The sequence below is a fragment of the Cavia porcellus genome, unplaced genomic scaffold, assembly GCF_034190915.1.
Source record: "Cavia porcellus strain 051 isolate PalLab524CR breed Dunkin Hartley unplaced genomic scaffold, mCavPor4.1 scaffold_1, whole genome shotgun sequence".
In the NCBI taxonomy this organism is placed as follows: domain Eukaryota; kingdom Metazoa; phylum Chordata; class Mammalia; order Rodentia; family Caviidae; genus Cavia; species Cavia porcellus.
This window is the reverse complement of record NW_026947484.1, coordinates 226,536,607-226,558,541: the sequence shown is the minus strand read 5'-3', so window position 1 is coordinate 226,558,541 and position 21,935 is coordinate 226,536,607.

The following is a 21,935-nucleotide window of genomic DNA, read 5'->3' as shown; positions in this document are numbered from 1 at the left end:
GATTTAACCATGTTGCATTTTATTTCAGTGATTACTTAACCATTTTCAGCTAAGCAAGTCAGCTTAGTATCTGTAATTATGGCATACATTAAAACCACACAAGCTGTTAAATACACAGTTAGATGTATAGTTACTGCTGCCATAAATCACTCAATCATCTTTCACTATTCCATGAAACAGTAGCTACAATTATTGAGATGTGAAGCCTTAATAATGCTTGATGTCAAAGGAGAAAAATGTAAGAATGTTGCTTAATTTTAAATCTCTGGATCTAGACTGTGTTCCTCAAGAGTTTCTGTATCATCAGCTCTTCTGGTTATGTTGATAAAATTCACACAAAATATTCAAGTAGAAGAATTCACAAACATATATGTTGTAATTAGGCTGTAATTCTGAACAGAGCTCCTAGTGACATTTAAGAGCAAACTGAGAGACCAAGGACGTCCTGCCAATCTAGATATTCAGAAAGAAAAAAGCAGAATTAATATATGCAAGTCTGATATTTAAGTATTTTAGTCCTATGTACAAAGTGCAAACTTCCTTCATTGTCTCTATTTGTTTAAATCTAAACCTTATATCATACCTGATAAAACTTTAGTGCTTTCTATTTACACTGGTTTAAATAAAGTTATGAATGGTAATGTACTTTGCTCAAAATTTCAATCTTATCTAAAATTCTGACCTAGCATATTTGGAGTATGGCCCAGGTTTCTGTCATTCTGACCAGTCCCAAGAAAGGACAGTACTTCTGGTCTCTGGACCCCCATGTAGGATGAGAGGTACTAGTTCCCTGTTTGTGAAGAAGAGCCACATGGACATCATCTGGAACTCCTCATAAAATGTTGATTCCTCACATTTACTTACATCTAGTGAAACGAACAGTTGATATGGAGGCCTAAGCACCTGTATTCTCCATAAAACCCCGGGATTACTCTAAGGCACAGCTACTGATGAAAGATCACCCAGTGTCCTTACTTTGCTGACAAGACACTGGGCTTCCCGGAAGTGAAGACAGGAGCACAAGGACAGCAGAAAGCATGTTTAATCTTAGGAGTGGTCAGACTTGGTGTCTGCTTTAGGGGAGAAAGTCACACTGTTATGAAACTAAACTGAACTTTAAACTCTATCTACATTTACCCATCTTTAAATGTGAGATAACATTTACCTGTCTCATCAGTTTACACCCAGGTCACAAAAATGAAGTCTTATACCATAACCCAAGTTACATTGCTTAAATACAAACCCCATCGCATCCCTCCCTAGGTTTAATCCTCTCTCTGTATTGAAGAGAAAGCTAGAAAGCCTTTGGGCAACTGCACAACTTGCCCCCAGCTTCTTGACCAGATTCATCTCTGTCAGTCTTTTACAGGAAGGCTTACTTCTGTCCTCAGGGACTTAGCCAAACCTGCTCCCTTATTTATGCTTTCTCCTTCTTGACCTTTTTGGAAAGTTTGATTAATCCTTAAAGATTCTTATTAAGTAATACCCATTCTGTGATGTAACATTCCTAATATTCTACTAGGATCAACTTTCAACCTCTAAGCAACAAACCGGCCCTGTTTTACATACCAGGCTTTACATTGTGCTTTCTATATTGTAAACACATAATTAATCACTTTAAAAACATTGAATACTTTTTATTTGTATAAGCGTTAACTTATACCTTAATAAAGTACGTACTACATTTGTCCCTATTTTATTAATTGAAAAGCTGAGAAGGAGAAAGGTTATTTGTCTAATGACACACAGAGAGTATGTGTTAGAGCTGGGTTTGAATTCAAAATTTCTAGTTCTAAATCTCTCCACAGTGCATGTTCTCAACACCTATGTTAAGCAGTTCATATATATTCATATAATACATATATTTTATAATGCTCGTAACATTACAGTATCTTGTTTTCCCATATCAACTTCCCTAGTAAACTCTTTTGAGAGCATATTGGTGTATTTCTACTTTGGGTATCTAGTTACTGGCTCAATACCCAGCATGGTACAGAGGGCTCAATAATTGCTTGCTGCATTGACCCAAATTAAGTTAAAAGCTATTTGGCTTGTCTTTCCTCTGCTTAAAAATGCACTTGTGGGGCTGGGGATTTAGCTCAGCGGCATAAGCGCCTGCCTTGCAAGCAGGCAGTCGTGAGTTCGATCCCTGGTACCAATAAAAATGAAAAAGACCAAAAAAAAAAAAAAAAAAAAAAAAAAAAAAAGCACTTGTATGAGAGTAGCTAGTCTGGAGGATTGTTTGTACTTAACAAGAGGAAGGATAAGAAGATAAAAAAAAATACAAATACCATCAAATGATCAGAAAACATTATTAAATATTTTTTCAGAAATCTGTTATAAGAGTGGATGTTTACTTTAGCCATTTAATAAAGGGGATAGAAGTTTACATAAAGCAATGTGCAAGCACTGCTGCTATTGTGTAAATCTACAGACCGGATACACAAGGGGGCTAAACAGAGTTCATACAAGTTGTTGTACACTCTAATGTTAGTAAGTCAGGTGGACCCATATTCTTTAGAAAGAAGAATGCTGCTTCTGATGGACATTCTGATACCTCAGTAGGAAAAGCAAGACTAATTAAATCCTCAGAGGAAAAAAAAAAAAGCCCCAAATCCCTTCAGAGGGAAAATATAACAAAAGAGGGTAACAGGGAAAAAATTCACTTAGGCTTTATCATTTCAGATTATGAATATTCTCATGGTTTCATTTAGCATTAATGAGGTCTTGAATACATAATTATAATTCTGTTGTCATGGCAATTGATAATACATAGGATACTCACTGTAACATCAAGTAGCTCCATTGTTAAACGTGTAATATACTTAAAAGAAAATGCACATAATGATGGGAGGCATCAGTGAATAACAGTTTTTTACATAATACAGTGTTCAATTAAAGGCACACATCATGTTATAAACAATAGGGTGTTAATTCTATCAAGCAATAGGTATTTAGTGTTGTAACCTAGTTTTAACCATTGCATCTCATTTCTGTTTTGTATGCATCGTTCAGCCCCCCTTCCTTCCTATCTTTCTAGGTTAGGTTTCAGTTTCCTGAGGAAGCTGTAAAAGCCTTAGGTGTCAGTTTCCTGTAACCCCTTCCCCTACCCCTCATCTGGCTATCTATAATAAAATGTGCTGTTCTTTAAGAAATGCTCTCCTCTGCAAAAATTGTAAAATCTTACCTAATTGATGTGTTAACCATTGTTGCCCTCTACAGATAACAGATGTGGTGCTAAAATAAGCTAACAGGGGTTGTTAATTACTGCTAGAATTCTCTGTTCTCTGCTAAGGGAAAGAAGATGTTTGCCCAATCTAAACTTGCTTGTATGCCAGGAGACTTGCTTGTTAGCCCAAGCCTTATCTGAACTTTGCTCTTCCCAATGTAATAGCCACATTCCTGTCCTATAGTGCACCCCAGCCCCCTCTCCTTGCATTGTGAGACCAGCAGCTGTTTGTGGTTTTTACAAGATAAAAGCCCTGACTTTTAGCTGTCAGGCATGCAGTCTCCAAATTGGCTCCTGGAGACTGTGTTGCCAGGCCTGGCCTAACATAAAGCCTTTGCTCCCCAAATTTTAATTTCTTGCTTCCTTGGGTTTTATTCAGGGCTCCAGGCTACCATATTTAGTTATACAAAACTATCCCAGTTTAATAATTAGGAACCCATAAATCCAAAAATAGAATGATTGAAATGAAATAATTTCAGAGTATGTTAAATTCCAAATTAAGTTCTAGCCATAAAGCCAGAAACCAACCTGAACATCAATGGAAATACAAGTACTGGCTTCCAAGGATGATCCACTACCCCTCTGTAACACAATCTATGGCTGGTTTGCTGTAATTACTCAAGATAGACCTGAACTATGTTTGCCCACTCTACCAGTGACAGCAGAGGCACACATTGAAGTGGACATTTTCTTTTCACTTTTTCTTTTTCTTTCTTTCTTTTTTTTTATGTGAGGCACTAATTTTTTTTCTGTTTTTGTTTTGTTGTTGTTTGTTCTGTTCTTGTTTTTATTTCTTTCTTCTCTCTTTCCCTCCTATCCTCACCAGTTTCCCAAGGTATGTGTAACCTTTCCTTATCCTCCAACATTCTCCTAATCTCTTCCTCTCCCTCAATTTCTCTATTTTCACCAGCTACCTTTAAATTTTCTCCCATGAGCATAAAATAACTTCACTGAGGGTGTATTTATTGTATATAAATTTCTTATTTGTTTTAGATTTCCTTATGGAAGTACAAATCTTGTGTGTGTGGTTAAAGAAGGAAAATGAATAGTTACTTTAGTATGTTATTTTCTAGGCTGTGCTTGATGTTATGGGTGTTGCAAACTGATTGTACAACTTCAGTGAAGGTGACATAACTATTCTAATCAGTTGTTCTTCCTGGTATACCAAGACTGAGATTGCCTAAGGGTCATGAAAAATACTGTAGGCCAGTGCTAAAGAACCAGTGGCTAGGCCAAATAGGCAGCAACACTTTATCCTCCTAGTAAATTGAAGATGTAGGCTCTTGCACCAGATTTAAAACCCAAAAGACACCTAAGTTTGGAAGATATCTCTGAGAAATACTGATTTCCTATGGGATCTAATGGCTAGCAATAAAGCTACTTGCCATAAGAAAGTTACAAGCATCAACCTTATGAATTAAATGTTTAAAAATATAAAATAAGAAGACATTTAAACAAGATAATAACACCGGATTTCCAGCTCACCACAACAAACTCAGGAGGCAAAGAGACCGAAGAACAAAAAAGCCACACCTGATTTTCTGAAGTTGTAACAAAAAAAAAAAAAAAAAAAAAAAAAAAAAGCAGATGAATGAGGTTCTGGGGAAAATATCAGAAACAGTTTCTCAGATAAGTAGAGATGGAGGCCATAGGGAAAGACATAGTTAGTGACCCCAGAGCAGAGTCATATAAAAATTAGAGAAGTTTGGGAAAATGATAGAAATCATGAACGCCCAACATGGAAAGAAATGGAATGCATGAAACAGATTCAAACAGATACCCAGATTAAAAATTCCGTTCAAAGTATATGCAGCAGAAAAAGCCACTGCAGAGACAGAATATCAAATAGAGAAGATAAATTGTGGTTGGCGATCTTTAAAAGAAAGATTTTTTTTTTTAAAGTAGCACAGACTGAAAATTCAATCCAAGAACAGCTAGGGCAAGCACATAAGGATAATACATAAGGATAAGTTTAGCAGAGTCAATGAAAAATCAAGAGACAGCACAAATGACACAGAAAACCTGTTCACAGAAGTAATGGCAGAAAATTTCCCAAGCAGGGAAAAAGAATTTAACATACAGATAAGTGAGCCATGTAAAATTTTAATTAGCATGAACAAAAAATTCTACAAAGCATATAATAATCAAAGTCTTAGAAATTCAACACAAGAACAGAGTATTAAAAACTGTTAGAGAAAATAAACAAATCATCAACAAAAAAAGCCCTTAAAAATTGCAACAGACTTCTCAACACAAATCCACAAGTCAAGGAGAAGGTAGTGTGAAATATTTCAAACACTAAAGGAAAACAACCTCTAACCCAGATTGATGCACCCATAAAACTCTTTTTCAAAATTGAAGTAATAAGATATGTGATGGAGTAATAAGACACTTTACTAACAAAGAACACCTGATGGACAACTTGCCCACCAAATCAGTGATCCAAAATGCTGTGAAGGACATTCTACCAAGAGATAACAAGTGCTACAACTTGTGAGTCCCCCAAAGAATGAACCATCAGACAAGCAAGAAATTAAACACAGGAGAAAAAAAGAGAATCAACAGTAGGAAAATAACTTGACAAGAATAAGTCAGTATATACCTATTTTAACTACTAATGTTAACGGCCTCAGTTTACCAGTCAAAAAACACAGACGGGTAGAATGCATGAAGAAGCAACATCTAACAGTATACTCCATACAAGAAACACATTTAATTTGAAAATAAATTCATAGACTGAAAGTCAAAGAACGTAAAACAACTTTCCCTGTGACAAGAACCCAGAAAAAAAAAAAGCTTGGGCAGCTATTCTGTTTACAGGTAAAGTGGATTTCAAGCTAAAACTGATCAAGACAGACCAAGTCAGTCACTAAAGCCTTGTAAAATGAACAATCTAAGAGGAATAGATAATAATCATAAGTATATATGCACCGAATACCAGCATATCCAACCATGTAAAACAGATACTAATGGAAACGAAAAATCAAGTAATCCCTAATAAAATTATAATGGAGAATCTCATTACCCCACTGTAAAAAACAGACAGGTGAACTAGACAAAAAAGTAGCAAAAAAATATCAGAATTTAACCAAACTTTTAAACAAATTGACTTAGTAGATGTCTGCAAAGTGGTCCGGCTCAGAACATCAGAATGTACATTCTTCTCAGCTGCATATGGGACATTATTCAAAATAGAACACATACTAGGTCATAGAACATGCTTAAGTAAATGCAAATAAATTGAAATTCTTCCATGCATATTACCAGAACATGCCCAATATGGGATTAATTTTTGTTTCTGCATGTCTCCAAAAAAAAGTTACTCATTCTTAACAAACTCATTCAAGAAAGTTAATATTTTGTACAATATTTTCTCTTTTTTCCTGAGCATTGTTGTTAGAATACCCACTTAAGGGTAGAATATTAATTAAAATCTGATCTTTCATTTTAACTTTAAAATTCTATTTTAAAAATTTATAAAAATAATTGTTAAAATTGATGTACCTTAAGACCTTATTAAGTGAAATAAACACAAAAGTTTAAATATCACATGGTTTCTCTTATATGAGTAACCCAAAATACAAATAAAGAGCAAAATAAAAGATATTTAATAGGTAGTAAGGAGAAAGATCTTTGTCAAATGGGGTGAGGATCAAGAGATGGAAGGAGGAAGAGGTAGAGGTAGAGAGGGGAATGGAATGAAAATATGAAGATACAAAATATGCAAATACAAACTCCTCACAAGAAATACAGTCATTATGCAAACAAACATGAATTAATAATAATCATATTGATTAGATAATTTCAGATGACTCAGATAATTTTGTTTGGTTATTGACTAAATTCACAATATCTTGTCAGCAGTAGTTATTTTGTATGTTTCAGAAAAAAAGAATTTAGTAAATACAATCTTTAATTCAACTTTGTTTTAACATACGTGGTGTTACACCATTTTGTTTGGAAATCTCTTGGCTTTATGGTTCTTAAGTTAGATGAACTAGAACATTCTAAATATTGTGTGACAAAATCCTGAAAACAGGTTTTTCTTCAGATATTTTTTCCTGAATACTATACAGAGATCAGAAATTCTTTTTTGTTATCTGAGTTTGTACTATTGCATATTTCCTATTAAATGAAAAACTTTTAAAATATCATCAATATTCTAAAGACCATATTTATTTGTTTGTTTTGAAACAGAGTTTTGCTTCATAGTTTAAGCTGCTCTTGAACTAACTATGTAGCTCAGGCTGGGCTTCAACTCACAGAAACCCTCTTTTTCTTGGAAGGCTGGGATTACAGGCATGTGCCACCATGCCCAACCTAAAGACTTTATGTATAGAAATGAAATTTTCACTTTTTTCATAATTAATATATATGGTTTGTAGATATTTTCTTGAATTTTCTGGATTTCTGACACACTTCTCGTAACTCAAAATTAGAAGCATACCAGCATTGGAAGAAAACCAAAAGAAAATATAACTATTAAATACTTTCACAATAATCACTTTAGATGAACAAAACTAGTTACTAAGTGCTATGATTGTGTCTTGATGTCCCCCCAAAGCCCCATCTGTTCATCAGAGCAAGCTTCTAGAATTTGTGACTGATTTGTGGTGCAATGCTGGGATTATGGATGTGAATGCTATACCCAAGTGAATGTGGCCTACATACATATAAGGGACAGAAAGAATCTTCTGTTCACACTCCTCCCATTTTTGCTTTTGTTGCTTTTGCTGTCTTCGGCTGCCATGAAATGTTGCCTTTTGCAATGTGCCACTCTCCCTTGGAGCAAGCCAAACATAGTCTACAAAATTCACAAACTATGAGCTAAATAAACCTTTCTTCCCTTAATTTTGTGCATTGGGTATTTTGTTTCAGAAACAAGATAAAAGTAACCAAGACACTAGTTGTCCTAATGAATCTTCAATTATTAAATACATTAATTCTTCAGATTCATTAATTGTTTACTATAGGGAAGGTACTATACTAAAGGTTTTACATATATTTATGTATTCTTTAAAATAATCCTCTAAAATAGGACTACGGTTTGTTCATTTTTCAGATTATAGAAGTGAGGCAAAGGGGCATTTTCATTGTTATACAATATCTACATGGTACAGAGATGCCAAATGAAGTTCTGTGAATGGAAACTTCCACATGTAACTTTAATGTGTGCTTTAAAAAATTACAAGAGGGACTTTCATTTTATTGCTTGAAGATGTGGATAGCAACAGCAGAGTATCAGAAAACCATTTCTAGGAGTGATGAGATAAATAAAACTGAAGAGTTTGACACTGAAATTGTTTTGATGTTGAAGAATTTGGGCTTGCATTAAAATTTTAGAGAGAACTTAAAAGAGAATATTTAAAGATGAAAACGATTCAGTAATATATCTTTAAAAAATAAAAACATGCTATAAATATCATAAATAATAAAGGTGCATAAATTGTTTTGTGGTAGATAGATTGTCTCAAGTCTAGCCTATTGTTAGAAAAAGAAAGGACAATAAGCCTGGACCCTAGATGTCATTTCAGTGATAATGACTTTTTCTAAACAAGTTCTGTTCACAAATTGCTACAGTCTCAATTTGCTCCATCAGTCATCCCTTGGGTCTCTCTGTCCTCAGAAGCAAGCACAAAAATATCAGCTTTTTAGGATAGGATTTCCCCTTGGAGGAAAATCTTCCCAAGTAAAGGGATTTTTTTTTTTGGTGGGGGGTAATTACCTGTTCAGCTTTGTGCTGTACAATTTAAACACTCCATCTGCTTTACAATATATGTGTAACAGATAAACTGGGACTATGGTTTTAGCATTACAAGATAAAGGCTAATATCAGATTTAAACTCCACAAGGTTTCTTAAACACCTGCAGAAACACAGAGGCTCCCTCAGGACCTGCTGTTAGCTAGTGCTCCTCCATTCTTACTCTCTTGTGCAAGATTGATCTTTAAATGTTTTTCTCTCAAGAGGAAGGCACCAGAAATTTGATTCGGATAGGGTCTAATCTAGGCTATACATCAGGACCACATCTGACACAGAATCATATGAGAGAAATGAACTTGCCACCTAAAATAGTGTGAATATTTTATTAATGTGATCTTTTCACTATCAAATAGAGTTAGATGAAGGAAGGAGTCAGAATTGACCTGACACTGTTATTCAGTACAGACTGTAAGAGAAGACAATGAATTCTTTCCAGAGAGGTTACTTGCCTCTGTGCACATGATAGTTACAAGATTGTCAGCAAAACACCAATCTACTTTCATCATCACACAAAAAATTTGACCTTGGCAAGATAATTTGATTTGCCTCCTGGACACAGTCAAGAAGGAATAATGAGCTGGGATTGGTGACACTTGCCTATAATCCCAGTAACCTGGAGACTGAAACAGGAGACACAAATTCAAGCCCAGCTTTAATAACTTAGCAACTTAGTGAGACCCTGTCTAGAACTTTTTAAATTAATAAAGAATAAAATTCAAAATCTTTATTTTATGAATACATTAGAAAGTAGTCATAATAAAGAGGTCATTAGGCTTGTGTCAAAAATGTTGCTAATTATATAAATTTAACAAGAAATAATTGAATATGTGATGACAGATTTCACCTGGGAAATCCTGAAAACCTCTGAGGAGATTCATTTGACAGACTATATGGCGATGTAGTGAAAATCAATTATAATTTTTAAAAAATTTCTTATTTATTTCTCTTTTATTTTGGTTATACAGATGAATGAGTTTCATTTTGCCAGATTCATTCACACACATAAAATACTTTGATCATCACCACCTCTTCCATTAATCCCACTCTCCTCCCTAGTATCATGTGTTTGAGAGAATGAGTACACACAAATATATATATATATATATATATATATATATATATATAATTATATACTATATGATTAAAATATAAATATATTTTATAATATATTGATAATATATTTCACTGATATCAAAATCCCCCTTATATCACCTGCCCTTACAGCAGGATATTTAGAAGGCTGTGACAAGTAGCCCTGTGAACTGTATAGATTTTGAGATGTCTCAAGCCAATTTTAGTACAGAACTGTCTTTTGTGTGTTCATAGAATGATAAGCACAAACTAATACTGTTGCAGGCACCATAAGGTTCCCTTAGGGTGCATCCATGGTGGTGACAACTTCATCTGGAAAGACAAAAGAGCAGATGCTTTGCATCCATCTACTGTCACAAATAAAACTATTGCTGGCTGAGCACAGGAGACTGACTCACAGTATTTAAGGCTCTGTTTTCCCACTTACTACTCATACAGTCCTTGAGCTTCAGTTTCCTTCTGTGTATGCTGGGAATAAGAATACCTACTTCCAAAGTGGAGGTGTTACATTATAAATTAAGTTTTAGGCAGGATATGATCTTGCTTAAAAAGATGGCCAAAACATAGCATCATCATGATTGTTAAAAAACATGAATTAAACCTTTTTTATGTGCCTGTCCAGTTTTATGTCAGTCCTTGTGAAGAACAGCACTATGTTTGAGGCATATCTTTTCAAGGGCTGGCTTTTGAAGGAGTCACAGATACAACATGTGGACAACAGTATAATCAGTGCTAAAATCTTGGTCATACCTGATTGACACAGTAGAAACAGATATTTTCATAAGCATTTGATAGATGTTAGCACATTTTTATGTGTTACCATTACTTTCTATCCCAGTAACACTTGCAGAGTTAATCTTGCATGCAGTGAGATGCTCTTCTGTAGATATAGTGTAGTGGTAGTCTTCACCTCACTATTTTGCAAAGGAACAAAGAAATGATTTTTATTCTCAATTTATAGGTAAGACAACTCTCAGAATTTGGGGTGTGATAGACCATAATATGTAGATATGATATATATGCATAACATACATATGTGTGTATGATTGTAAAGCCTGTTAAACATAATGACAATAAATTTTAATATATATTTAAATATAACTTTGTATTCACAAATGTATTTGAAAATACTATGCAAATCACAATATGCAGAAATCCACTTCTTGAAAGAAACTTCAGGGTCTTCAAATTAGTAGCTCTCAGGGCATTCAAGGATGTAGTCTCCTGACTTTGATCATTATAGATTACTTTGTCTGGTTTTGACCCTCATAAAAGTGGACTCACACAGTGTCTACTCCATTGTTTGACTTCTTTCACTCAGCATTTGCATTTTAGAGTTATTTATGGTGTTTTGTGTATCATTAGCTCTTTCTGATTGCTTTAGTCTCGAGTAATTTTATCCATGAAAAAACTACATGTTATCTGCCTACTGTACTATTTATATATTTAGGCCATTTTTAATTTTTGGATACCACAAGCAAAGATGCTATAAGCATTGCAACACATGTCTTTTGGTTAGGTTGATAACCAGAAACTGAATTCTGAGTCATCATATATATATAGTGTGAAACAATTTGCAAAATTATTAATTGCTCACACCAACAATCTAAGAGAAATACAGTTGCTCTACATGCTGGAGAACAATGGACATTATCAAACGTGTTTCTCACTATTATCATTGTTGTTATTACTACGTGCTTTTCTACTTTATTTTTAAAATTAAAAGTAGAATTATCTATAAAAACATGTAAATATTAAGTATACATGCACTTGTCAGAACTAGAACAATTCTTGTCAAGTGTAAGTTCAAAATCAAACACAAAGCATGTTTGTTGCAAATTTACTGAAAAGAATTGAAAAATTAAAAAAAAAAAACAGGTAACTCAGTTAAATATTTCTTCAATGTTTCACAAAACTGCAGCAATCCTAATGCTAAGCGCTCCCTCTCCCACAACTCATTCAAATTTCAGAGAGTTGTTCACAGGTGAAAGCAATGACTAAAGTATGTTGTATTTGAAAAGGTCGTAGAACTGCTAAGCAGTTAAGTTGGACCTGGAATCCAAGCAGTCTGGTCTAAAAGCTTTGCACTTATCCACAGATCCATACTATTCCTCAGGCTTTAGTGAACAGAAATTCTAGCTTTGGGCTATTGGAACATTCCTAAGTGGCCAATCTGGCCCCTTGTTAAGACGTTCGGTCATCTCCTTTGGTTATCTCTTTCAGTTTTCCTATCTTCCGATGTTATGTGATGCTGCATCCTGTCAGTAGTACTAGAGATGCATTTTATATAATAAAGGAGCACAATTTAGAAAAGGAGAGAGAGAGAGAGAGAGAGAGAGAGAGAGAGAGAGAGAGAGAGAGAGAGAAGGAAAAACTGGTTATTTTAGTCATTTAAAGGAATCATATATGCTGTTACCCTTGGCCGGGCAGACTAGACATGATTTCCCAACATTACCCTCCTGAGTTGATCTGAACACATTCCTCACAACATTGAGAACTGCAGGTCTAGGAAAGCTGACTGTTTAACAAGTCAGGACCTAGTCACAAAAACCTTGAAAATGGGAATGACTCTTTGCTCTGCACTGACAAAGACCAGTGTCTCAGTCTAAAGGAATTCCATATTTAATGTTAAGCTCACATTCTCCTGTCAAAGCAGATTTTATGGAAAAAAGGAAAGCACACATGTGAGGGTGCACACACACACATGCACACACAAACCTACAGCAGTTCAGCTATGAAGTACAAGATTTAAAAATTGTTGAAAAATTTTCCCATCATCTCGGAGGAATTAAAGAATTTTCTGAAGTTCTTAATCACCATGTCAGTTTTACGTATCATTTACAGGGTAAAATACTTACAACAATGCCTTCTTTGTTTAAGAAAAAAAGATCAAAAACAAAAGATGTGATGTAAATTCAGTCTACAAAAATTTCCAGAAATCTGCCTACCCGCTGGGATTTGATGCAAGATTTTTTTTTAAAGTAACTTTTAATATTTGTCTTCCACCTTAGAAAAATTTACCTATGTACCTGTTCAAGTGCCTGATGGCTGGTACTTTGAGGAGAAGGCAGTGATGATGAGACTTTTAGAACTTTCACTATAATGGACAGCATGCTGTGACATGTATGTCATGGGTTTTCCACCACTGGTAAGGTGTTGTCATACAAGGCGATGTTAGTCAGAGGCTACAGGGTTATGGTTACAAAGAGTAAGTTCAAGAGCAAGTTCAAGTTCTTGATCACTATAGTTATTAAAAGTGTGTCATGTTGTTGAAAATTGTGCAGTGATCATGAGAGTCAGTATATGTTAAATAGATAAATTTTGCTAGTCTCAGTGTACATAAACTGCAAAAGACCACATGCACAATAAATAGATTCAATACATAAAATTATTACCATCAACTTAAAAATATGTACACTTGAAAAGATGATATAGCTAAAATTTTTTAAAAGAGTACTTTTTAAAAGAAAAAGCAGATGATAAAGTCAGCTATCTCATCTAATAAATTAATACAGCATTAACTGATTAAAAAATTGAGAAAGATAGAAAATGCGAGAATTCCAGACTTGCAAAGTTCTGGGATTGATTTGGCTTGGGCAAATCGTAGGTGTGTGAGTCTAGGTTATAGGATTCAAGTTTTTGAATAATTTAAAAGCAGGAATAATAATAGCAACCTCCAGAGGTTTCTGAGGATGAAAGAAGAGCTTGCTTACTGGTAAAGGTAGAAACCTCTTGCTTGTTAGCAGGCTACTTGAGATCAGATTACCCTACAGTATGCAGAGTTTGAAAACTAAGACTTAAATTCAGTGTCTTAGCCTACCTGCTTTTCTTGTCTGCTGCAGTTTACAACCAAACAGTTCATTCCAACAATAAAATTTATTTCACTTCAGCAAAGCTTTCTAATTTGTGAAACAGATTAGTATAAATCTGTTTCTACTATTTCATTTGACTTGCTATAGTGAGAGTAATTTTAGGGTGCAAACGTTATTTAGTGGTTTAGTTCTAAAAATTAAAATCCTATATTTTCCCTGTTTTAAATCTAATATAAAACTGTTTTTTATTCTATTTAGAATTCCAGAAGATTTTAGCAATCATCTCATTTATGAAAGTACCATTCCCAATGTTTTAAGTTGCATTTATAAATTCAATATAGTCCATTTGCTATTGAGTGGCTTGGGCTAACTTATAAAATAAGATCTCCCTAGTACTTTTTATAAAACCAGAATTAAAACTGTAAATATGATGATTCTTAAACTCTTTTGAATTTTGCTACATAATACATAGTGTTAGTAAATTATAGGTCTAAAGCAATTATTCAATGATATACTCTAAATTAAAATCACAAGTTTACTCTCTTTACTTGAAAAAGGTAAATTGTCTTAAACATCATAACTAAAATATTACATTTCAAAAAATTTCTTCTTAAGCAAAAAAGGCCATGTGTGTGATTTTACTAAAAATGTTCCTTTTAATCCTAAATATTCTTGGGGTTATGTTTTTAGGAAGCAAATCAACCCCTATGCACCTTCTCAGAGGGTTAAATTTAAATAAAGACCATAACTGCAGTGTGAGAACATGGGGTCCTCAGATAACAATATTCGAAGTGATTTTTCTCACATTCTGGCTGCCAGCTGACTTCCATTTTAGTCATTATACTTTAGAGTCCCTAAATTAAGGAATAAGAATGGTAATGTAACCCATTTTTCTATGCTTGAGTTACCTCATTACCTCATTTAGCCATTTATTCAACATAAATTTGCACCCTTCTACCTAAGGTGTTATATCTCTAGACTGGAACTTTTCTGTCTCTGTCTCACATTTTATAAATTTAATACCTAAGTGGAAACTATTTGTCCATTCTTTTCAATTCCACCCTGTCCATTAGAGTGGAGACTTTTATGGTTTTGCTGAGTTAGTCAAGCCATTTGTCAAGAAAATAATTTAGGAATAAACAGACATGTGAGAGGAAGGTGGAGGAGAGAAGGCTGGTGGCTAAGGGCACAGTTCTAACATTAAGGAGAAGAGAAGTCGAAATGAAGCAAAAGGAGGAGGCTTGACTAACTCTGGATACATGGACATAAGATAATGCAATCAAATAAAAGACCAAGAAAACAAGCATGCTGAAATTAGGGTTTTAATTTTGAGCTGGAAAAAAATTGAGCCATTTAGGTCAAACAGTATAGCTGCAGATAAGAAATGGAAAGAAAAAATCATAGTTTCTATATTACTTTTGCTATTTTGTTAAAATTTATTTGCCAATAAAAATTTCATGAAGAATTATACAGGTTACGAATAAATTAAAGCCTTCTGTGTATGGTGTGTTTTCTAGCCATGGGAAAGCAAACATGCCTCAGCACCTAGTAGTAAAAAACATTCAGCAGGAAAAGGGGTAATCTCAAAACTGTGGAGGATGAGGCAGAAAAATCACAGGTTTGATCTCACCCTGGACAACTTAACAAGACCCTCCCTGTCTCAAAATTTAAAAAAGGTGGGTGGAGCTTTGAATAATTTAGCTCAATGGAAGCACAATGTGGGGGAAAAATAAATCAACTGGGTTGTGCAACAATTTATCTTTAGTAATCAAAAACCTCTTTTTTTTTCTTTTTCTAATAAAATTTGTGAAGTATATACTGTACATAATACAGTGAATGATAAGATTAACTTGCTTTGGGTTTGTGAAACTTACAAGAAAAAGGCATAATAAATTTGCACAATATGTAATTATTTAGTAGTTTGGGGGTAATCATTGCCACATTACAGAGAAAGTTTGCAAATTAAAATCAATACAAATAATAATTGCTTCTCCTAGAATGAGTACCAAAAGCTAAAGCAGGAAATATAGGATGCTTTGTATTGTTATTATTATTTTTTTATTCACAAGTATTTGAGTTGCTGTCTCAGTGTTCTCTATGATTGCTTATCCTATTTTCTTTCACTAATGCACATTTTTGTTGTTTTCTGAAACACACTCTTATTTCCTAGACAGATTTCACGTAATATAACACACACACACACATACACACACACGCACACACACACACACACACACAAACACGCAAACACACACACTCATGCATGCCAACAGCAGGCCTTCCTCATGTGATCTCCCTTTTCTTTCTTGACTAGAGCTGCTCAACGGTAGGTACTGCACCAGTTCCCAGTCACTCATTTCATACAGGATTGCTACAGTAATGTATCACAGTACCTTCCCAAAACTGCTTATCACTAATTACTAACAGACAGTAATTTCTGTTCTAAGGTAGTGAGAGTCATATAGAAAAAGACACACTCTAGCAATACTCACGAGGCAAAGTAGAAGGAACAAAATGAGACTATGGGGTTGAAAGTGGAGAACACATTAGAGGATTGCTTTTAGTATTTCTGCTAAATATGATTAAATAAATAATAATACAGGAAATAATATAGAGATTATTGGAGGAGAAGATTTGAAACATATTTTTTTTTTTGCTTTTGTGCTTGATTTGAGGAACATGTATAGATTGGTCATTCATATAGTTCACTTGATCTGCACTGATGTATGCCCAGCTCAAATATTAATAGGATACTTCCTATTCCTCTTGAACATACCTTGGAAAATTAATTATGTGAGCATTCTTAAGTTTTAAAACTGTCAGGAAGACATATCCCTCAGATGGGTGAATATTAGAATCTCAAAACAGAGGTCTGGACAGGACACATGACTCAGGGAGTGAGCTGAATATCTATAGTATGGCAACTTGAGAGTATGGGTGAGAATGCATTTTTGTCATTATGGATAAATATACAAATGACAGCCATATCAACTACACTGGAGAAGAGAACCTGAAGTCCATATACTCAGAGAAAAATGAGAAGGAAAAAGAATGCAACTCCCCGAAGTCCTCTATGAATGTGATAATTGCAAACTATTACTGAAAGTGCCATAATTTTTTTTAAATAGAAGGTTCAATGTGGAAGAAAGAGTAGGGTGATTTGAGAAGTAAAAGACAGCTGAGAGAAATGATTCTGAAATACTTCTATGAGGAAGGCACTGGGTGATAAAGCAAAGTAGAAGACCGAGGGAGGTGAAGTTTTAATTTTGCTTCAGGATCAGAGGGACATGAGGATGCTTATAATTTGAAGAAGAAGATTTAGGTGACAGAGTGGGAAAGGAATAAAGAAAGAGGCAAAGAAACAAAAAGGAAGAGGAAAAGACACAAAGCTATCCAAACTATACAGATAAGAGAACCTGATTGCCAGTAATAGATATGCTGGGAGAATAAAAAAGGGAAAAGTATCAGAGACAGAGGTGGTAGAACTGGGGTTGAACTGGGTGGATATACATACCCTGTAGGGGGACCATCAATTAACACATAAGCAACAGATGGTGACTCTTGAAATCAGAAGAAGTTCACAATTTGAAGAGAGGAATGTGGTTTGTGCATGATGACTGGTTTAGGGAGATATTATAAAACTCACAAAGAACAGAGTACTGCACGTTCTAGGTAAGCATTGATTCTACAACCCCAGGATGCTCCTAGGGCTCCAGAAAAAAAAAAATTAAAGCTGTAGGCTATACCATGTTAACACTTTGATGTAAAAGGAGAAGCATGTGCAATAGTCTGACATCATCTCAGTTAGGAAGTGGAAGGACTATATTAAATATATACATTCCAAAGACCAGCATGGGTTCTGGGCCCAGGAACTGCCAAACCAGGATCTGATGCTGTGGTGTTAGAACTGTCAAAAATAGACATCTTAGAAGTTTTGCATCTGATAAGCTTAATGACTCTATCTTAAATTTAACATTCATGTTCATTCCCCAGATGTTACTCTGAGAAATCTAGAAATTGGTGCATTACCAATCTAGAAATATGTTCCGCTCCTATGAGACAACCAGGTCAATTTGGGTAGCTGAGATATAAAAGCAGAAGTAAGGCCTGAGATGCATGGATGTTTAGAAGGAGCAGAGAGAGTTTTTGAAGTGTGGAGAAGGTTAGTTACTTAACCCTCAGCTATATTCCTCACTCACATTATGACATTACACCTGCTGCTTAACTCTCAGCCTTAAAACTACCTTCATCTTGAAAACTTGAGACAGAGAGTGGAGTGAAGCAGGCCACTGGAAGTCCTCCCTGTCTGCGTTCTTCAATGAACAGAGGCATAGAATGATGTAAGAGCCAATTTCAAGAATTCTGTTCTGTGAATAAAAAGCCTGTGGATCTTCACATTAGCAACTCCCAAAACTATTCTAAACCAATCAGTGGACTGATTCAGTAATCACACACCCTTAATCGCAGCATCACACACCCTAGATCAGGCATTTGTGAGAAGTCCCACCTAGGACAACATGAGGCTTTGGGAATCAACTACGTACAAACCACAGTAGCAACCAATAAGATCACTAAGCTTTATATTGAAAATTTAAATTACAAATCAAGCCAAGGCTGTCACCAGAGAGGTTAAAGAGTCACTCCACCCAAAAAAAACAGAGCTTTCATGGGTCTGCTGGATTTTCAGTGAAAAAAAGAAAAAATAATGTCCATTAAGCACGTAAATAGCAAGTTAATTTTATATTCAATTGTATTACTGAGTCAATGACAGTTTTTAGCATGGTTGTGAATATTATCTTGAATTCAAGCACCCAATAATGGAAAAGCAAAAAACAAACAGTGAAAGGGGCTCACTCTCAGGGCCAGCATATTTTCTATTAGATCTTTATAAATCTGAGTTTGCAAATGAGTGATATATTTATTTAATTCTTCAATAATAAATCCATAATTTATACAAATTTTAATCCACCATACATTTTTACAAAAACTGACAATGTCATGTAAATGCTGATGTAGGCTACCTCCATCAGATACCATAAACGTATCAAAGGCACTTGTTATAGTTAGGTCTAAAGCAGCCCCCAAACCTCAGGTGTTTATGAGGTGATGTATTATTGGGGTCTATGGCAGGGTTGCACCTAGGAGGCAAGGCCTGGTCAGAAGAGCTGGCCATTGGTTGTGGCCTGGATGGGCATGTATCCCTTCCCAGCTCTTCCTTTTGTTTTCTCCTTTCTGCCCCCATGAGGCATGTTCAGCCTGTGAAATGACCCAGGAAATGTGTTCTTTTTCCCCAAGCATAGTGTTCCTCCACTAACATGGGCTGTAGTTGTGCTTTGTAGAAGCAAGCAAGACCTATTCTGTTTCCTCTAAAGCCACTATGGTAGGAATCTAGGAAACTGAGCTCCTTCACCACATATTGCTTCTCTTTTCCATATAGTGTTCAGTATTGCACGAGCTGTAAATGGGGAGACACACAAGCACTGGTCAAATTAGCAAGAAAGACACTCTCTGTACTTTTATATCACAGCACACTTAGCATCTCCACTACAGCATCTGCATAAATTATAAGTTATATTAAAAAGTTAAACACCCCATTAGGACAGATCCTGTTCCATGCAGCTCAGAGACTTTGCACCTTACCGAAGCAAGTACTTTGTACAGAGGTCAAAATCTACTCTGCAAATCATCGGAAAAAGTTCAGGATCATTTTCTATATGGCATATATCTAAAAAATAAACTTTGTTATGCCCAGTGGTAAATCAAATAACTGGCGTAAACCAAATTAAAACATTATGTTAATATTCATGATGCCTCTGACTGTAAACTAGTTAGTATCAAGCAGAATTTTTTTTTTTTTTTTTACTTTTAAGAAGGGAATCTTAACTATCAGGCAAACATCAAAGCTCTCATTAAGTTATATATAATTTTAAGAGCTTTTTTACCCTCATATAATTATCCATCTGATGTTTCTCCAAAATGCAGTCTTAATCATTAAATTTTACCTTTGAAAGCTGTTACTTTCTATAAATATTCAACTCCTCTCAAACATTTTGTTTCATATATTTTATTACCTGCTACTGAGGCAACAGATACCTGAGGTATTTTGATTCTAGAGTGATTTTTAAAATCTGTATATGTTCCTTCAACTTTACAAAGAGAACTTTACGAAGTGACAATTTCTTGTTCAATGCAGCTTGAATATTATTCTGTCCTCTCTTCAAGAGTGTAGTTTAATTTTAGGATTAACTTAATTTTGAGGTTGCTTGTTGCTGCTTGCATTCAAGTGCCTTTTAGTATAAAATAAAAGCAGCATTTTCTCAATCTTTGCGGAAGTGGGCTTGCGTAGTTTGTATCTATTAAATGTCTCTTAGATTCATGTGTCAGTCACACAGATGATCTGTGGTCAGCAGATTTTTCACTCCAGTCTCCTTGTAATTGCAGCTGCACATAAGGATTCCAGGAAAATTGTGGATACGAACTCTGGGCAGAAATAACGGGCTTACTCTAAAATGAAATCGAGTCACATTACTCTTAAAATTTTTACATATTATGGAAGTTCAGCTGAATTCTGTCAACTATATTAGCTTGAAAGCTTCCTGGGCCACCTGGGTGTTTTGGGTGGGCATGGACGTGTGACTAGGTACTACCCATGACCCCAGGGCCCTTTCTCTCTGGCACTGTTCTCCACTCTGCTTCTCAGCATCTGTGAACTAACATGATTTTTCCATCTTAGTGCTCCTGCCTTGAACCAGCCAAGCAGGGATTCAACCTTTGAATCATGAATAGATAAAGCTCTGCTCCTTTATACTGTGAGTATTGGGAACTTGTCTAAGCACTAATGAACTTAACTAATACACATGAGAGTTATATAATCACAAAAAATGAGCCTATTTTGGCATTGGGTTTTGAACACCGAGCCTTCACAAAGAGCCTCTTTCCCCTTCATTCTTTAATTTTTGAGACAAGGTCTCACTAAATTGTCCAAGATGGATTTGAACTTGCAATCCTCCAGAGTTATCCTCATGAAGTCCCGGGACTCAGCAATGCACCATTACATTCAGCTGTATTTTATTGTCCTTCTGATTTTTTTTTTTTTTTGTCATAACTGTTATTTGATATTTGCCATTTTTATCATTTCTCAGAGAGAATGGGGAAATGTCAAGCTCTTTTTTAATGTACATATTTTTTCATGCACTCAGAGCCCTGTCCAAGTCCGGTATGCTTTAGTACTAATTAATATCATTTTGTTAGTTAATCTTCCCTTTCCGATTATTTTGTGTCTCAAGCTGCCAAGATCACGCCGACTCTTTATCTACATGGCTCATAGTTTAAGGAACAATCTTTTCTTAAGTGAAATGCTCTCTGAATCCTGAAGAAGGGTAAGAAATTGTGGGTTGATCCTCCTATTTCATTCCCCTACCACCCATAAAACAGGCTATGTCATAGACTGCTAATACATCACTGAGAATTGAAAGAAAAGAACAGACACACAGATAAGAGAAACTAGAAGGCTGTGTAAGACCTGTAATGTTTTTTGTTGGGGAAGATGGATACTGTACATTGGTGTTGGGGGAATATAGCAGACTGTCACAACTGTAAGCTCTATGAGAGATTTAAGGCTGGAAGAATGTGGTAGAAAGATGGAAAGAGGTTGGGAAGTCCTGAAGTGCACTGGATATTTAGGCCCCAGGTTGGAAGATTGAAAGCTCAATGAAAGAACAGGACAGAAAAGGAAAAAGATGGATTTCGGGAAAAAAAAAATGTAACCTCACATGAGGAAGCAATACATCCATGAGAGCACACTTACAGATAAATGAACTGTAGTCAACTTATAGTTAAAACTCACTCATTTGTTTAGCAAGTCTTAATGTTTTCTTGTCTCTGGCACTGTTCTAGGTTCTGGAAATAACAGAAGGAAAAAATAGTTCTTAATTTGGGGGATTTCCATATTAGGAAAATAAATTGGCTAGAGAGGTGAATATCATTGAGCCTAAAGACTCACTGAATATCATTGCAAAGGAAATAGAAGGGATGAAGCAA